Here is a 5476-nt window from a genome sequence, read left to right as displayed (position 1 = left end):
GACGATAAAATAGAATATATCGTCCTGAGGAGTGTCAGTCCTTCTACAGACAGGAGGACAATAAAAATAGGATATGTCGTCCCGAGGAGTGGCAGTCCTCTTATAAATAAACATTGACAGAAAATGGGATTAGTCACGATCAGTCGATTCTACTTTGAGTAGTCATATGATTTGGAATACGGTCACTGGTGTATTGTTCCGATCCATAGACATGAAAAAGTTACATAGCACAAACGTATCCCCCCCCCCCCCCCCCCCCCCATTAGAAAACAAAACCGCCCTAAAACATCAATATAAAAGTTTAAATTCATAAATTTTAATGAGGAAAATAAAAAGAGTAATAAAATTTCTAGCAAGCACGTTTTATCCGGGTACGGACTATAACTACGGGTGGCAGATATCATAGATCATCATTTTGCAGAGAGTATCAGAAGAGCGAACACAGAAGAAACATTCCAAAGAAGAATTTTCCCAAGTCGTCTACAAGACATCATGAAGGTATACCTTTATTCTTCTTATTTTCATTTTTCTTTTCTGATAAATAATTATAATATTATAAACATTAATATAAGTATGGTAAACATTTTTTTTCAGATAAAGAGCGTAAACATTTACGCACAGGTTGCAAACGAACTGTAAACAGAATTGACATAAATACAAAATGCAACAAGAAAAACAAATCCAAATTTTTAAATTTTTAATTTAGTTCAACATCTGCAATATGTATTGGTATACCATAAAATAAAAAATAAATATATTACCCCGTGAACTGTATATATCTGCCAAATAGTAGCTCACCTGGTCAGTTTGAAGTGCATATTTATCAATTATTATTGACCGTCATTGAGGGTAATATCAGGTTTTATGAACCGAAGACATTGATATTCACCGAGGCCAAAATATGGTCAATAATTGTTTTATTATATAATGACATCCATAAGATTCGTGCATTCCTGTTTTGTTTATCAGAATCAAAATACACCAATGCTTATACTTTCCCGCAAAATGCTTTCTAACTGAAGAGATTTAATGAATTCCCGTAGTTTAATCTTTAATAAGTATTTGTTAATCTCAATAAAACATATTATAAAAATAATTGTTTGAGTTGTATATTACTGTTAAGTTACACGACATTAAGTGATACTCGTCATTTAAATAATATGTGGATTGATGACGTTGTATGACAAACAGAGGAATGCGGAAACTGTAACCGTTAAAACATTAACAAGACAAAAATTAAATTAGAGACATTATTAAATTATATTTATGACCAGCAACAGTTAACGTTTGTTATGTTTAACGACACAACTAGAAGACATTGATTTATTAATCATCGGCTATTGGATGTGAAACAGTTCATAATTTTGACATATAGAGAGGAAATCCGCTACATGTTTCCAATAGTAGCAAGGGATCTTTTATATGCACCATCTAACAGACAGGATAGCACATACTACCGCCTTTGATATACCAGTCGTGGTGCACTGTTTGGAACGAGAAATAGCCCAATGGGTGGACCGGCAAAAGTATCAAAATCATATTAACAAAAATAAAAACAAAATGTGATAAGTCTGAACATACATTTATACTAAACAGTTACTGATTACCTTCTTTGACTGTGTCATTGTGTTATTTTCCGAATTAAATTCAGTATGAATAAAGTTGTTATTTTTTTGTGAAAGGACAAATGAGCTTGTTCACTGGGTTTCGGGAAATTAAGCTTCTTTTCTTAAAGGCGCAGACCATAATTTAACCCGTCGACATGGACACTAAGTTTAGTTTATTTACAAACCTGTAACTCATTTGGATAAAGTTAAAACTGAGTGAACGAAGAGTCTGTGACGTTAAAACCGCGAAATATCCTTAAAAATAGAACTCGAATCAATAAACCGCTACTTCTCAGACGCACGTGCGTTTTGAAAAATATTAAAAATGCATGTTTTGGTATTAGAAACACCAGGATGACCAGAAACACATCGGTTATACGGAAGTGCATGCTCTAAAGAATAAAATATAAGTAATGTTTGATTTCAGTGATCGTAAACGGCTCTAATAGTGAAAAATATGCTGTAGTGTTTAAAAACTAGGGTCTGTCCCTTTAACCCAGTATTTGAGACAGAGTACTTTTCTTCTGATGGAAAGAGGGGTCTTTTATTACTGCCAACTATTATTGATTATTTAAAAACGTATTTTGGTGGTTGTGTCTTATCCAATGCTTATCCTTTTATTAAGTCGTAACATTCAGAGAACATTTACATTATAAAGAACATTATTATAACTAATTTGTACTTAGCTGCCTTTGACACTGACAGCTCAAGCCACAAACAATTTAGCCATGGGGGTCATCTACTGAAAATATTTCCCAACCAAGTGTTTTCAAGATCAATACCTCATTATTCTTAATGATTTGCAATTATATAAATACGATGGACTCAAATGAGTTACATACCTGATATACCTGACACTAAAATTGCTGATTATATACAGACAAATCAATATATTTGGCAGTTTAATTTCATGAATAAATCTCTTTAATTGCATTGTAAGAGAGTCCTTGTGGGTATGTATTCGCTGACAAATTTTGAATAGTGTTATTAAAGTGATTTTAAAGAAATCGTCGAATAAAAAACAGAGAAAGTGGTCGTTGCATGTAAACTCGTATGAGATAAAAATGTCAACACCATTTAGATAATATGAATTTTTGGTTTATGATACAAGCATTAAAAATTATTACTTGCAAACGACCGTGCATATGCGAAGGTGAGGGGACTCATAGCTTCCTATGGAAATCTACTTGAGTACGGCGTCGCGTACACCGGGTCACGGGCAACCGTGACTTTGGTGTACGGCGAACCGGTCCAACAGAAGAAGAGATTTTTGCATTTGTGATTTAATTTTATGGGTCATGGGATTAATATATAACGACCTCCAAGAGCAAGACGTATATATTTTCCCATAACAATAATTTATACTTCAAATACAGGGTTTTCTGTGAGACAAGGATTTCAGTTCTCGCATTCACTTTCTAATAAGATTCTAAAATGGCAATATAATTAAAATTAGCTCCACTATTACATGTGGATCTAAAGACAGCCAGTTGGAGCTCATGTCCACCAATCAAAACCTTACTTGCAGAATCCTGCCAGTGATTTAAAACTAACAACACTGCGTAGTCCCCAATGCCCAGGTAACATTTTGTCTGTAAATAATAATTTAAATATTGACCAATCACACTTCGCCTTTTATAACGTTATTTGGGAGCATACAAATTCTAAAAATATCGGGCGAGTCTATTTTAGTGGCCGCAGTACAGCGAACCATACCAATACGTACGGGGTGGGTTATCAGTCTTCAATTTTACATTAAAAATTCTTTATTTATTTATAAAAAAAACGAACTAAATTAGTCTTCAGTTTTACATTACAAATTATTTATTTTATAAAATAAAACATGTTTTAAGGCATTCGTAATTCACACGAAACATGTCGTATACCCTCAGAATAATTCGGAATGTTTTCAAATTATTTTTAAATAACTGGCAGGATTCTGCAAGTAAGGTTTTGATTGGTGGACATGAGCTCCAACTGGCTGTCTTTAGATCCACATGTAATAGTGGAGCTAATTTTAATTAGATTGCTAAAATGGCTGCAGAAACAAACAAATGACCACTGTATGTGTTTAGCATCACCTAAAACAATCATTTTGAAATCAACTGCTAAGTTGTAAATGTAAACCAATACTTTTTCTAAACAAAATCCATATACATATAAAATTGTCTGGCATGGGCCAAAGTAGTTCACAAAGCCAATCTTGTTTTGATAAATGGGCATATGCACGCAAATCACAAGTGGCTGATGTTTCTAGTTTCATCATTTCCATTTTCTATCTCCATATAATAGCGTACGAAATTGACAACATTTACGCTTCCGACACGATTCGGCGCCAATATTGAGATATAGGTGGTGGTATTAAAGGGTGTCGTTTATTTATTGGAATTAAACAGGTGTGTCATGGGTGTTTCTGAAATAACCAGCCCCTGAGGTGTAATAAAGTTTTGTTCTGTTCTGAACTATATAACACGTTCACCAAGTCAAACGTGAAGTGGGCTTAAAGGGACATTCCTGAGTTTCCAACTAATAAAATATTTCTTCGATTAAACTTGCATATTAAATATATTTTCTTGTTTAGAATATCAGTGTCTGTATATTCAATGTGTTTCTGGTCGTCTGAATATTTGTAAGAAGCCCAAACTGGATTTTGTCTTCCAATAATTTCGTACGTACGAAAAAAACATATTTTAGGAAATGAAATGAAATTTAACTTAGTACAAATATTAGAACGATCAGAAACACGTTTAGTATACAACCACTAATATTTTTTTGCAGAAAAATATATTTGATTTGTAATTACAGTCGATAAAAAGTCTGTAGTCGATAACATCTTAAAAATTGCATCAAATTCAGGATGTCCTTTTAACATTAGTTTCCACATTAAAGAGTAGCGGGACTGCAATTGACGAGTTATGTGGCATGACATGTCATAAATTTTTGTTTTATCTAGCCTTGTGAATTCTTATAATTTAAGCGTCCCACCAAACCCAGTACTATACGTCGACATATATGTTACAGTGGATCATATTTAAGTTGTTATGGAAGGGGTAAATTGATAATTTCTATACGTGTATATAAAGATTACATTTTATGAAATATATATATATATACAGAATTTCACATACGTTGTTCTCACTTCCTATTTATTGCATAAGTTCATTTTGCGCAAGAATATATACCATAAGACCGCGTAGCGGTCGAGTGGTATGTTCTTTCGCAAAATGAACGAATGCAATAAATAGGAAGCGAAAACAACGCATGTGAAGTTCTGTATTATTACATACCTTCTTTTATGTTTTTTTAAGTTAACGTCATAACAACACTTTGTTACTTATATGATCAAAACTACTTTCATTGATTTACTTAACGTTAATAATCATAGTCTGCGGCAGCCTTGTGTAATGTTTCAAATACGATGTAGACCTAATGTAATTTGTAAATCATATATGACGTCAGTAAATAAAAGGCGCCAACTGCAGTAAAAATAAAAAGGGAATTCCCTATTTAAAAGTTCCGGTCCAGATAGCACACATGTGCGATACAAAAGAAATGTATCACACTGTTTCAAAATGTCTTTATCACTATAATAAGATTGAATAGGTATGTACTAAATTATAATTTCATTGTTGCTATTAATTGCATATTAATTACTATGGAATGACCCCTGCGCGTGCTGTAACCTCACCGTGGTGCAGGGGTGTAACATTCTCTTTGAGAATGGCCAATACAGCACAAAATTGAAGTTTTGAGTAAAATTCAGTATCCGTAAAATGCTGTGATATTTGTGTTTTTGCACAGTTCTTTACACTGTTCTTTACACTGTTTTTGTTTAAACCTTGAATTTTTATATTGATGTTGATCATCAC

At 33.1% G+C, this 5476-nt stretch overlaps 1 protein-coding gene across 1 annotated transcript in view; it reads left to right on the top strand.

Annotated features, from left to right (window-relative positions):
* The first annotated feature begins 400 nt into the window (after positions 1–400).
* LOC121370560 overlaps positions 401–5476 on the top strand; it is a 407496-nt gene continuing 402420 nt past the window's right edge. The window contains exon 1 of the mRNA XM_041495869.1: positions 401–478. The gene's annotated coding sequence lies outside the window, so the exon portion shown is untranslated. The remainder of the gene's footprint in view (positions 479–5476) is intronic.

This window comes from Gigantopelta aegis, chromosome 4, assembly GCF_016097555.1.
Source record: "Gigantopelta aegis isolate Gae_Host chromosome 4, Gae_host_genome, whole genome shotgun sequence".
In the NCBI taxonomy this organism is placed as follows: domain Eukaryota; kingdom Metazoa; phylum Mollusca; class Gastropoda; order Neomphalida; family Peltospiridae; genus Gigantopelta; species Gigantopelta aegis.
Note: the sequence above shows the minus strand (reverse complement) of the source record. Positions and strands in the feature narration are given on the sequence as shown.